We start from the raw sequence: 14388 nt of genomic DNA, 5'->3' as shown, positions 1-14388 counted from the left end.
TTTTTTTATATAAGAGAGATGTTTTTTTGTGATAAACATTTGTTATGCACTCTAAAATGTCCAAAATGTGTATATTTTCCTTTCCAGACCTTTGTTTATGGAGCAAACCCAAAGTAAATGCTGGAAAAATGGAAAAGTTGAATTGAAGATGCACTCCTCCTACTGACACATTGTTAAAGAATCCATCTTCAATTCAAAAGTGCTGACCTTGAATGAAAAGACTTCTGAATTTTTATTTGAATGGAGGAAAGCATGAGTTTGTACATTTTGAGTATTCATGTGGATAAATTAAAGTTGATTATGCGAAACAAGTAATATGAAATTTTTTCATGGATGTTTTAATATTGTAATGACCCGACAAAAAAATAAACTTTCAGAACTTGTAGGAAATTGGACTATGAAGCTAATTCCAGAAGAAATGGTACATCTGCTACATCAGAGCACTATTGAATATGCCAAATGAGACAGCTGAGCTGTAGAGTGTTACATGAGCGAAACTGATCTGTGTGAAATGTCCCAGTGCTATAAAACTGGGACAACTACAGTGTACAAAACAACTGTAGTGTAGGGAATGCAGTATGCTCAGGGGCTGTGACACCCAGGATGGTTTCTGTTTATACAGTTATGGTAGCAAGGCATTGATGGCACGCTCCATGGCCACAACACCGGACAGCAAGCAGGGTGTTGCCCTTTGCCAGTAACACTGGGGGGTAGATAGATAGATTGATCACAACCACTAACCACAATCAGCCAAAAAAATGGCTGACTAGCTAAACCACCTGCAGATCTAGGTTGCCAGCATGTAAAACAGTCTGGCAGTGGCAGAAGCTTGGAGGAATGCAGAGACCACTCTACTAAAGGAACGAAGCATAGGACCCTCACAGGTACTCATTCCCTTACACAAGTCTGATGACATTGAGGTATAGGCGAAAAAGTTGTGGGTGCACATACTCCCATCATTCCTTACAGGAAAAGCACAGCATGCTTTCTTTGTCCTTGAAGAGATCACTAAGATGAAGATTCAAGCGGAGTATGACATCAACCAAGGTATAAAGGCTAAAAATTCTAGAGGCTGGCAATTCAACATTGCTTGTTTGGTCAGAGCCTTAAACATTTCAGTTGTGAGGTAGGATGACAAAATGGCCTAAAGCTGGCCCTACAGTCAATGCCTACATTTAGTGGCACCTAAAGTATCTCTTCTTTCCCTTCTCCAGACAGATGCACCTGAAATAGGCCTGACTGTGTTAAGTCAGATCATTAACGGCGCTGAACAACCAATATTGTACCTAAGCTGGAAAACTGTTGGACTGAGAAACCAGATATGTGGTGGTGGAGTGAAAATGAACTATTACAGAGCTGAGATATTATCTCCTGTGTCAGGAGTTCATCCTTTTTAATGGATCATGTGCTCCTGTACTGGATGTCTGCTCATAAAGAGATTAATCTACTGGTTCCTCGACCTGCAGGGCTACTACTTTAAAATAGTCCATCACAAGGGGCTTCTCAATGCCAATGCTCTGTCTCATGTAAATGACATCTTGGCTAGGGGGTGCTGCCATAACAGAATAGTAAGAAGATTGGGGCTATAGCTACAGGTCAGTCTGAAAGGATTATGGGTGAAGAATATTGATATGACACACTATGTAGCTCAGCTTCTGTTTGTCCTAGATTAGAAGAAGATCTCGCTGGAGGGCAATTGGCTTCCTGTTTCACAACACCCCCAATCAATTCTTCCACCCTCCCCTGGTTCAAATACTGTACAATTTCAAATACCACTGAAAAAAGAAGGACTGTGTCTTTTGAAACCAGTTAGATATCTGAAGCAGAGCTAAGAAGGATGTCCTTATTCCAGCCTAAATGGACAAATTTCACTAGTAACGAGAATTCTTCTATCTTTTTTGAACTTTTCAGCACCAGACTTTAAACAGGATTATATGTGGTACCCCAACCCTCATCTGGTTATGTGTGTTTTCTTTTACAGCCTTCTATTGCTTGTAGTTTAATGGATCATCTCAGCAATTTCAAATCTATTTTGTTTAGACTACACAAGAACTTGTTGAAAGTCAGGACTTCTGCTAAACATTTTGCTAATCAGAAACACAAAGCTCATCTGCAATATTAGATTGGAAAGAAAGTTTGGCTCTCCACAAAAGATGTCCAACTGAAGGTTTCATTATGCAAGATAGCCCTCAGATTGATTAGAAACATTACGTTTTTCTTAAACAAATTGGTCCAGTCACTTGTAAGCTTAAACATTCAGCTCATTATTGGAGTCAGTCTGTCTTTTCCTGTTTCATGATTTAACTGTTTTTAGTCTAGGATGAACTGTTCATCTTCAGTTACCTAGTGGATGGTGAGCCAGAATATGAGTTTTAGATGATTCTTGACTCTTGCAGACAAGGTTCAAGGTGCAAAACCTGTTTCATTGATAGGGTTGGGGTTCTGACAAATGTTTTTGATCCCAGGCTGGAGATGTACATCATACCCCACTTCCTTCAGACAGTCTACAGTTTCATCACCAACACCTGAAATCTAATGGTCATAAGACTAGTGCTTAGGAAAGAGCAACTCTTAAGTTTTTTATTTTATTCACCATTTTTTTCTATTTGGTTTTTGACATGCATTTTATATTTTTCAGTGGCATTCTGTTTGTTGCTATGACGCTACTCAATAGTGGTAGGTATAGTGCATAGCATCAAAGTAACAAATTAATAGAATATTGTTATGTATGTGTGACATCATGGCAGCCATTTTTATAAGGTTGAGCAGCATCCTAACTTTGCTTACAGTAAATGAATGACCGAGTGCAAGAATTCCAGATTCTTCAGCAATTTATTTTCTGGTTTTACATGGCTTTTTTCTTTTTTATTTTCTGGATAGTTTTGGAGTTATGGTGTAAGTTGCTGATTTTAGTTATGCGAAAGATTGCATGGAACATATTTTTTCCCTTAAAGAAAAGTATCCCTGCCAGTCTTTTCAAAATCCTTGCAGGCCAAGCCATCCACCGTGTGGAGTGATCTTAATGAATACACAACTCACTCTGTGATTTACTAGGATCTGTGCTGGTATTTAGAAAGATGCTGGTTAGAATCTCCATTATTGCCAGAAGTTATCCTACTCCGTTAGACCCTTCAGGAAGTTTTTTAACCAGAAAATTGCTCTGGGGTGCTGTACAATGAGCTGACCCTGCACTCTGACCCCCAAAGGTAATGCAAAAAGGCAGTTTGCCTTCAGGGATTAATGAAGTTTATCAAATAAAATCAAAAATTATTTTTCTTAACCTTCCTGCACCATCTGATACAGACACTATATTACAGGATACAAACGCTGCTATGGTAAGTATGTCAAAACTACCCCAGTATTTCCACAACAGGACACTGTTAGATGATACGAGAGAGCATTTGTAAAAGGAACTTACAAGTAGATTCCACGACAATAAATGGAAGTTGACCCTGGATGTAATTTATTCTCCTTCAATTTGTGTAAGATAGGGGCTAATTTAGCTTAAAATTGCTTAGTGAATACCTCCCTCAAGCACATTTTTTGGTTATGTCTAGCTTTTGAACTTCTTGGATTTGTGTTATCAGCCCTTTTTGAATGGATACCCATAGCTCTTTCAGTACTCTGATAACCTTTGCTACCCTACCAGCTGTCCTGCTGTCTCATTGTCTTTAACTCACTCACCACATTACAGTGTGAAAGCTATTTGCTATAACAATTCAAATTAGAAAAAAAATCACTTATTGGAGAATAACCCAAAACTTTTTTTTTTTTATACAGTATGTGGCATTATGTTGTTTAAAGTGACATTGATCACATGTAACTGCGAAAACTATACAACTATTTGAACAATCTTTGTTAGGTTGCATTATACTATTTTTAATCATTCTCTCTTTCTGGGTATGATGTTCCATATTGGCTCCATGGTCCCTGGCAGCTTGAACCTGGAACCATCAATAACAAAACTGAGGATGAGTAAGGCGAATGAGGATGCATCCAGTAAACAAGATGTAGCTGAAAAGTGCTTAGTGCTTTTTATTACAAAAACCAAAATAGTGCCCAAAGTGAAGTGCTTCTTTCAACAAATAAACAAGTTCTAAAAACCAGTGTCTGCCTGTGAGTTAAAATCTAATAATCCAGTGATAAAACTGAAATAAACCCATACCGCACTCAGGTACTTTCTGCTGTCTCTCTCACACTCAATCTTTTCTCCACATGAGCCCTGTGTATCTTCTTCCTTTGTCACCCCAGCTCACCACAACAGTCTTGCAAAAGATGGATTCTCATTTCTGACTGCCTCCATTGGGGTCTGCTAAAACACTCTGACCCATTTTTCCCTCCTTCTTCCTAGCATCTTCTGGAATCCTCCATCATACTCCGCCTCTCTATAAATTCAGTGGTAGACAATCCATTCCTAAAGCACCAATCAATCGCTTGCTCCTCTGCAGGACTAACCACTACTCTGCCTCTTCTCCCTCACACTGGCTCAGGCACTTGATACTTCCCATTCATGGCTCTTTTTTCTCTTCCTCCCATTTCCTGCTCATGCTTCTTAATACATTTTCAAGGGATGCAGGTGGACTGGAGATGATTACATCCTCCAGAGTACAAATAAGGCAATTGACTGAACCACATGCACCTAAACATGAAAACACGCTGAGCTGATCACCCCATTTCCCCAAGAATCACTCCGCCACGCTGCCACACACACCTAGAACCTGCAGAAGCCTGAGTGAATATTTACTATTTTAAAATTTACACAATCTTCATAAACCATGCTATACCACACTGGGCTTGAGGGACTCTGATAAATAAACAGCAAATTGAATAGATGCAGTATTTAAATGTTTAATTATTATTAATTATTAACATGCAATGCATTGAAATTTATTGCATATCATTTTAAAATATTATAAAACTTGCAGGAAAAAATAACAATGCTGTAATTGTTGGTCATATATTTTACAAAGAAACATGAGTGTAATTTTCTTGGCACTTATAAATTTGTGTAGATATTGGGGATATTTGGAAGCAAAATCAGTTTACTAATAATGATTTCCTCATTCTGTGTCAAAACTATTATTGGACTAATGTTAGCAGTGCTTCACTGTTATCACTACATTGCCATTTTGAGGGCTGAATTGTAAGTATGGCGACAAAATATTCATACCAGCAATGATAGTTGCTAGTTGTGTAACAAAGATGTTGTAAGATGTGTTACATCATCATATAGGCACTATGAATGATCATGGCCTAGGGTAAAGTGTTCAGATAATACTTTAGGAATTCTGCATCGTGACTTATTTCTGACTTTGACTTTTTGCTTAGTGTTTTGGTTTGGTTGTTTACATTTTTCAATTCTGTGTGTACCAATATCAACAATTGTGTTTGATTACTTATCAATTTCAAGTTTCTGCTATTCAAGTGTATGTTTCTGTGAGGTCATCATTGGGCCATATGATCCACTACCACCTTTAAACAGTGTTGCCTGGACAAGCTCTGCCCTGACACCCCCTGTCACCCTGAACAGGACTAAGCCAGTTGAAAATGCTATGTGTTATTCGTTCGCACATATAAACTGAAAAACAAATCAATGTTCAGCAATTGCAAAAATCCCAAGGTTTCATCTTAAACTGCTAAATAGATTCATTTGTGGTCCTTCTGAAGTAATTCCACTCTGATGCTCCTCTGGTATTGGTATCTTTCAATTTCTGATCTGTATTAAGCATCTACCCCAGCTTATCGCATAAGTTAAAGGTTTGTTTATTCAGAGTGTGCAATTGTTCTGGGTCAAAGTCTTATTCCCATCAGAAAGTCAAGAGCTGGTTGAATGAAACATGGTCCTGTGCTGCAGCATTTCAGGATGCAGTAATTCATCAATTTGTCATAAATGCCAAAGAATGTTTTAAACCGCTTTTCATTTTGGCAATCTGTTCCTGGCAGTGCTTAGCTGGGTAAGGCATCAATTATTTTTTTTTCTGCTGCAATGTACTTGATGTGTTTGCAAATTACTTTGTCACAGTGGTTATAATGGTGGGAGCTATATAAAATAAAGTTAATAGCCATTGTTTTTATGCATTTTATTAATTTAATCAAAATGTTAGAGACTGCAGCTAAATCATTGTATTTTACCCATTTGTTTAAATCAAATATTTGACACAGCACAAACTACAGAAATCAGCATTTTGATGGCAGTTCCTTGCTACATAGTAATATATTGGTAATGCTACTCTTCACGAAAATACACAATGCTTGAATATTTGAAGCAGACATCATAAAACAGCAGATAGCCTGACAATACTGTTCTTTTATGAATATTGAAATCATGCTTGGAAAAACCCTATTAAAAAGTCTGACCAATCGACCTGTCGGTTGTATTATTTAGGAAGATAGTCAGTCCATTTAATGCATGGATCTATCAATAAAAATACAAATTTCCCAAAATAAGTCAGCAAATACAGAGCATTTTTGTCATTTTCCATCATTATTTTCTTAATCCCTGTCACCTCCAGGAGCTCACCCTGCAATGGTCTGGCACACTGTTCAGTGGATTGTTTCTACTTTCCTCCTTAAGGTTGCTGAGATAATTTCCAGCCCCCCGTAACCCTCCTGTGGATTACGTGGGCTTAGTAAAGAAAATTGTGTGGTATGGCAATTTCCTTAATACTGGAAAAGTTACTTAAGCACAGCCTTTGTACATAATTTGCCCTGATTTTATTATCATTTGAATAAGAAGAGAGTAAAAGCTACACAGATTATACAAATTCCTCTTTAAAAAAATCTAAAAATATGCATTGATCATTTATAATTTCAAAGAAAAGTTTTGCTGTCTGGTATTTATCCTTAAAGGAATACAATCAGAATTTAGAAAGTATACTAAATGAATTGCTCCTAAATGGTAACACTGTATGTGTAAACACAGAGACACCAGATGGTACCCCCCAAAAAGGAACAGTAACCTGTTGCCATGTAATTAAGTTCAAAATGGATGTCTATCCCACCTTTTTATTAACACTTTGAAATTAAATTTAGCCAACATGAAATATCCAAAATTTCAATGTCTATGACCCTAGGCTTATGGAGTAATGAAAGAAAGAGAATTTAGTAGGTGACTGAAAAAGACTTTTTCCAAAGGTATACAGAATTTCCAACATGTTCAATTTTTCTTTTATTCCATTAGACTTCTATTATAATTTAATGATTAAAAAATGTATTCAATGATCTGTTTGCATCTTTGATGACGGGGCAAAGGCCATCATTTGATATCCAATTATGTTGGGTATCTGATATCAGCCAATAGAAAGACACACATATGGGAGAAAACTGGAGCAGCCATGGAAAAGCCACACAGAAGTAACCTTATTTACAGAGATGATGACAGAAGACAGAATTAAAAGCAGACCCCTAGAGTTGTGAGCCAGCAGTACTATCCACAGTGCATCCATGCTGCCTTCAAGTCATATGCTGATGACATTTAAATCCAAATACATCATCTCTAGTGGACATTTATTTATTTATTTTTAACAGTTGCATTAGTTATTTTTTGTGTACTATTTATGCTTTTTTATATATCTAATTTTAATAAATTTCTTGTTTGCATGTAATTACTTACGGGGGTTTGTCTCCTATGCCCTGTGTTGGCTGGGATTGGCTCCAGCAGACCCCCTTGACCCTGTAGTTAGGATAAAGCAGGTTGGATAATGGATGGATGGATGGACTGATGGATGTAATTACTTCTTTGAAATTGTGTAAAACACTTTCAGCTACATCACTTGTATGGAAATGTGCTTTAGAAATAAATGTTGTTATTGTTGTGTTTGCTAAACTGATGCTACCTCCTTACTGGATCTTTGTGTTCTGATTCTCAATTTTTGAACCCCACTGACTTGTTCTGTTCTGATTTATTACTGATTTTTCATATTTTTAGCATTATGAAGATGATTTCTTCATGCCAGCATTTGGTGGTGAAATTCACTTACAGATGGTGCCATTCTAAATAGTATCAGCATGACCACAGCCATTTTAAGGCAATGGTGCTCATTGCTTGTCACATGAATACTCACGTGACAACACAGTTGCACATAGGCTTTAAAAGACTGAAGCGTTTGTTTCTATTTTCTGACCACAGGATAACAGTTTAACAAATCTTTCCCGAATTAACAAGTGTGGTGGACGGCAAGGGTCCTTGACCAGCTGGGACACCTCCACAGTGAAAAGACTGGGGGAGAGAACATACCCAGGGTTGTTATGGCACCAGGTATTCTCACAGACCATGTTGGTAATTGGAGATTGGTGGCTCAGCCTCGTTTAAGTTCCAAAGGTGCCACAATGGGCTCTGTAGGGACTCCTGAGCCCTACATCATCAGCTCCCACCTTACCCAGAAGTGCTTCTGGACCAGTCCTACGGGGTACCGGAAGTACTCCCGGGATTACATAAAAGGAGCCAGCTGCCACTGCTCCATGAACCAGAGTCGGGTGAAAGAAGACAAAGCTTGCTGGAGGAGGAGTACAGGCTGATAGAGAGGAAAAAAGTAAGAGTGTTATGTTACTGTGCTTCATTGCATTTGGGTACTGTGCTGTGGGAAGCACTTGGAAAGCATTTCCCACAAATGAAAAATGTGTGTTATGCAAAACTTGTGTCCTGTGTCTGTTTGTATCAGATTTGGGGAACTGGAGCATCCAGACCACACAGGTTATACATGGAAAGAATCTATAGACTCAGATGTCAGCTTTGACTTTGCGTTTTAGGGTTAACATTTGGTTTCCTTGTGGTATTTTTTTTTGTTTTAGACCTTAGCCTGTTTAGTGACTTATCCATCACAAGTCTTTTTTTTTACCATATCCCATGGTGGTCACTACATATTATGCAAAACAGTTTTAGAAGTTAGGGTGCTTTGCAATGATCTGTATCTCATTCTAAGAGGCTTACTCAAAGACAAATATGTTCTGAGATTCTCAGATAAATGAGAAACTCATTCTTGTTTTTAATATTTAAAAATTATATCAAAACTAAGAACAATAGTGTTCAACGCTCAAATAGATACATTAGTTCATTCTTTTATATATATTTCACATCTTGATTATTGTAATTTTTTATTTATATATTTAAACATGTCCTTGCTGCTACATCTCCATTCTATTCAAAATGCTGTAGTTAGATTGTTAATCGGCTCTAGTAACTGGTCTCACATTATTCTGATTTTATAATCTCTTTATTGGCTGCAGGTGGAATTTAGAATCCATTTTAAAATGTTAGCAATCACCTAAAGAGTGCTGCATGGTCAAACACTTTAATATATTTCTGATCTGTTACACCATTATACCACTAGTCACCCACTTCAGTCATCTCATAGCCTTCCAATATTCTAGGCTAAGGAATTATGGGGATCAGGCTTTTTAATCCAATGCACAAAAATGGTGGAATAGCCTTCCTTGTGCTTTACGGGCTGCTGATTTAACTAAAAATACAGGTGACGATGCACCTGCTTCAGTTGGAATATTGATTGCTTTACGGTTATCCTGTTTTTGCTTATGTCTGCTGGAATGTTAGTTTGTTTTTAATTTTCACTGTCTGTAACTGTGTATTCTAATTGTTTTTGTCTGCTTTGTGACTCTGCCCGTCAAAGACTTTTTGTACATTGGTTAGCACGATACCCTGCACATGTGCTAATAATGACCCTATAATTCCTGTGATTTTTGGCTTCATTCAAAGGTAAATTTAATTGTATTAGTCTTCAAATTATACTGTTTTTTGTATTCAGTTTTACTCATTAGTAATGCTTTATATATTTTAAATATACCTGAAAAAATGTAATTTCTTAAAAAATATTGCAAAATCTAAATACAAAAACTGGGTTAAATGTTTGGAGTTCAAAGTTAGACAAAATCCATTTATTAGATTTTTTGTAGATTCAAAATTGTTGCATTTGCTACCTGGATCCAAAAATGAATGTAGATGGAGTTGAGACCAGGTTAATTTTTTTTCTGCAGGCTACGTGTTAAATGACTGCCAGGAAACGTTCTGGTTTAACCACAACCTCATCCTGTGTCCCACTTAATGTCATTACCATGAGTCCATGAGAATGATCATACACTTGGTAGCACATCATTTCTGTCACAACCTGAAAATTAAAATATTAAAGGTCCAGTATCTGGTGCCCTTCCTGCTGTTGTTTAAATGCTTAATGGGCCTGAAACTGGTGTACAGTAAAATAATAACATTAGTTTGTGCTGTGGCTTCATAGCTTTCACATACTATATTCAAATCCCAGCCTTGTTACCATCCATGTAGAACTTGTACATTGTACCCATATACAGTATGTATAGGTTTTTATTCCATATTCCACATTAATTTAGCTTGTAGCAGTACCACATAAAAGGTTCATTTTTGTTATTTAGTATGTCCTATCTAAAGTTTGCTTTCTGCTATTAGTTTTCCAGAATCATACTTTAAACAAGGAATGTAATAACTCGCCGGGACGAGAGGGGTGACTATCATTAATACTCCTTCTTTCCCCACATTGCTGAGAAACCAGCCAGTGAGGGCAACTGACCCCGCCATTCAGCCTATATAAAATCCTGAGCCTCCCAGAAGAAGGCATAATTTCTGGCATGAGCGGTCAAACTTCCTAACACTTTGACCTGAATCTTGGCTAGTCAACCTAACTGTTATATCTATTGTTTTGATACTGGAAGAGTGTTTCTTTTGTTTTCCTTTTGGTGTCCAGTTTGTGGAAATGTCATTCCTTGCTCCTAGCTACAACCTCTGGATTATACATCACTTTCAATAATCTGAATTTCTATTGGGCTATGTAAATACAGTTTGATGTTTGTGTGTGTCTATTCCTTGTTTGTTCAGGGGTTGTAGTAAATATTTTACTTTAAATGTTATAATACAGTCTGGGTTTAAGACATTTTTCTTTGGTAGTATTCTGTTTATGTGAACGGGCGGTTGACTGGCAAGAATACTTACAGTACTGGATTAATCTTGGTCTTCAATCTTCATTTCTGGAGTGAATGTAGCCTTTTCTAGTTTTGCAAATCTGTTGCAGCCTTAGTGCTACCAGGATTTCCTTTTGCATGCTGGCTTAAATTCTGTTTAGTGCCAGCTGCTTCCTTGTTATTTTTTTTTTAAGTTCTTTCACATCTTTTTTCATTTGTGGATTTTAACAGTAAATAATTATAACATAATTTAAATCACAACAAGCTTTGTTAAAGCTGTAAATCCATACTCAAAATTTAGTTCAGTTAAGAATAAAAATGATAGCATTTGGCTGTACATATTCCAATACTTGTTCTATACTTTATGTTCTGTACTTTGTGTTCTGTACTTGTTCTATACTTTTTCCAAGGCATGAATTCTAAACCTGCAACTAAAATCTAGTGTAGATGTAATTGTAGGGAAACAGAAATGAGCTGTGATGAATTGAGAGTTAGGAAAAGAGTGCTACCTTCGTGAATGAAAAGGATCCCAGACTACAATAAATGTGTAAAATAATCAGATAATCAGGTTTAGATTGTTTGATGTCAGAGTTTTGCCTCTGCTGACTTTTCTGTTATGGGTTTCTATTATAACTATCTTTTGTGTATTAGAGAGTATAAAAACATAAAATGAGCATTCAAGGCACAACTGAGAGTTACTAGTACTGGAGAGATTGTTTTGAGGGAGAATGGTAAGGAACAACTTATCAGGAGGAGGTGAATAAAAAATGAATAGTTACAATCTAATGCCTTGTACTTTAATAACACCAGCATCTGGATAAAATTACACATACAAAAGGAAATGTTATGATGAGACTTGGAAGTTAATTTGAGCCCTCAGGGCCCACCACACTCCTTGACAAATGGTTCGGTAAGTTTAAACTTCTCTTTAGCCACAGTTTTCTTTCCCATTTTTGTTGAAAAATGTATTTTAAAGTAAAAGCTGATGAAAACTTTGTATGTTCCCTTTATGACATTTAATATTTCGATTAATCAGCTCCAAATATCCATTGAAAAATCTTTGTTTTTTTAATAATTTATCTTCTTCAGTCATGGAACAAAAGCTGCATTGCCTCTAACTGTGTTAAACCCTTCCATTATGGAGACCTGCATTACACTGCACATATTATTTGAGATTTGCCCCTCATGAATAGTATGGTAAATATATTAATTCTTAAAATTCCACACATAGAAACATAAAATCTAATATTTCTGGCTTTTTAGTCATTTTTGTATGTTATCTAGTGGTGAACAATGGGATATCTACTATGACTCTCAAGATTTTTTAACACAACCTTACATTACATTCTCACTCCTGCCTAAAGGGCACACAGGTAGGACCCAAAACTAGATGGTGTGCTAATGCATTGCATTGCCTACTTGCGCTCACTGAGACACACAGCCAGTTTGGGTCACCAATTAACCTAAACTTTACTTATTTGTGAATGTGGGAGTTAAACCGGAATACCTGGAAGAAAAAAAAAACCCAAACTGTGCTTACTTCATGACCAAGTGCAGGATTTGTATCCAGGATGATGGATTCTTAAGGTAGCAGCACTAACCACTACCTCACTGTATTCCATCTCAAGTTTTTGTATGGCATATTTAAATGAATAAATTTCAATAATTTTGCATATATCCATCTGAATGATTTAAATTATAAATATATATATATTATGTTTCAATAAACCATTTGCTATAATAATACCAAACTCTGCTATGCTTTACAGGGCTCCATCTTGTAAGTGACCCATTGCTTTCCATAGCTATACCATACCCATCTACAAACATCTCCATTAATCTTATATTAATTGATGTCTGTTTAGAATGTTGTGATGGACTCTTGCTTGTCCTTCTGGGTGTCATTCTTAATTGCTGTTCCCATTATGGGAAGTTCCCGGCAGATGCAATGATAAAGCTAGCTTTCCCAACATGGCCTCTGAATGTCCACATTCAGTATTACAAATCCACATTCTATAGATTTTCAATGTTATCTTTAGTCTTTGATTATCGTATACCCTGTCTTGTGCCATCTCTGCAACTTACTAACCCTCTACAAGTTTAACATTCTAATACATACTTTACCTGCTCTTTAAAAACTGCAATGGAAACCTTTAGAAAAGTGTGTAAAATTGGCAAAGAAATAAAAAAGAGAACTGAAAATCGAAATCTAGTTTGAAAGTAAGCATCATTGGCATTATTGTTTATATGTTGGTACAGGGGCACTGATTTACTAGTGGCTGCTGTCCCCATTACACCTCAGGTACCTTGTCCTGTTTTGACTTGATTTTATTCACCTTTATAGTAAGGGCTCCTAAAAATATTAACTATAGAAGCTTGGCTTCATTCTTTCCAATATTCCATTTTCCTTCTGAATTGCTGTTGAATGGACTGTCAGATATTCCGTTGTCAAGGCACATAATGTCAGGTAAAATGTCAGAAAAATGAATCCAAATAATGGCATGCAGAGAAAAATGTCTCTACCCTATAACTAACATATGTGAATATTATCATGCTGGTATTTAGACTCTTATTTTTATGCATGATACTATTAGACACTTCTTGGCAAACTGGCAGTCACACACTGGAAAAGTCATTTTCCCTCATTCAGGATTTCACTTGGCATGCCTATACTTAGCAATTTAAGTGAATCCCCTTGTCCCTGAGGATGAAATGGCAAATGCAGTGAAGCTTGTTTAATAAGGATATTAAGTAAACTGCTAGTTAAAATGTCCATTTATCATCCTCATCTATTAATTGGTTTCCGGTTGCGGCATGCATGTGGTATTTTCAAATGGGAGTTTTCCTTTATTCTGGAGCCCAGTCATTGTGAATGCCATAATCAGCCACACCATCTCAAGCTCATATGGACAGAGACTGAAACTCTAGCCAAAATATGCAGCATGCATTCCGTGTACAATTAATGCTCATTAAATCCTTATGGAGGAAAATAGCCAGGTTGCTTAATAAAGTGGGGCTCTACTTGATTACAGACAAGCTTTGAAAATCTGTGGTCTAAGCTATTTAAATCTTTATGAGTTTAGGTAATCCATACAGGGGTTAAACAATCCAATGATGTAAATCTTATAAACAGACAGTTTGTTTCATCTTTTGTCCTAAACTGAAGCTCTTTTTACAGAACTCAGATAATGGAAATTTATTGCTGCATACATTTTATTTCAAGTAGAGTCACATTAATTAGGGTAGCCAATACAGTTGATATTTATAACACAAAAAGGAAAAATATTTCAGAAAACCATAAGTGACATTTAACTTGTTTTAGTTTGGCAGTCAGGCCCACCACACAACAACTATTCTATTCTGAGTGACAACATCTTTTTCCCTTATACACTTGTTTTTATAATGCATTCTTTCAATTACTGGTTTTGAGGGAAACGTATCTTTTTT

This window comes from Polypterus senegalus, chromosome 2 (genome assembly GCF_016835505.1).
Source record: "Polypterus senegalus isolate Bchr_013 chromosome 2, ASM1683550v1, whole genome shotgun sequence".
NCBI lineage: Eukaryota > Metazoa > Chordata > Cladistia > Polypteriformes > Polypteridae > Polypterus > Polypterus senegalus.
The sequence above is the reverse complement of the archived record's forward strand: the minus strand, read 5'-3'. Positions refer to the sequence as shown.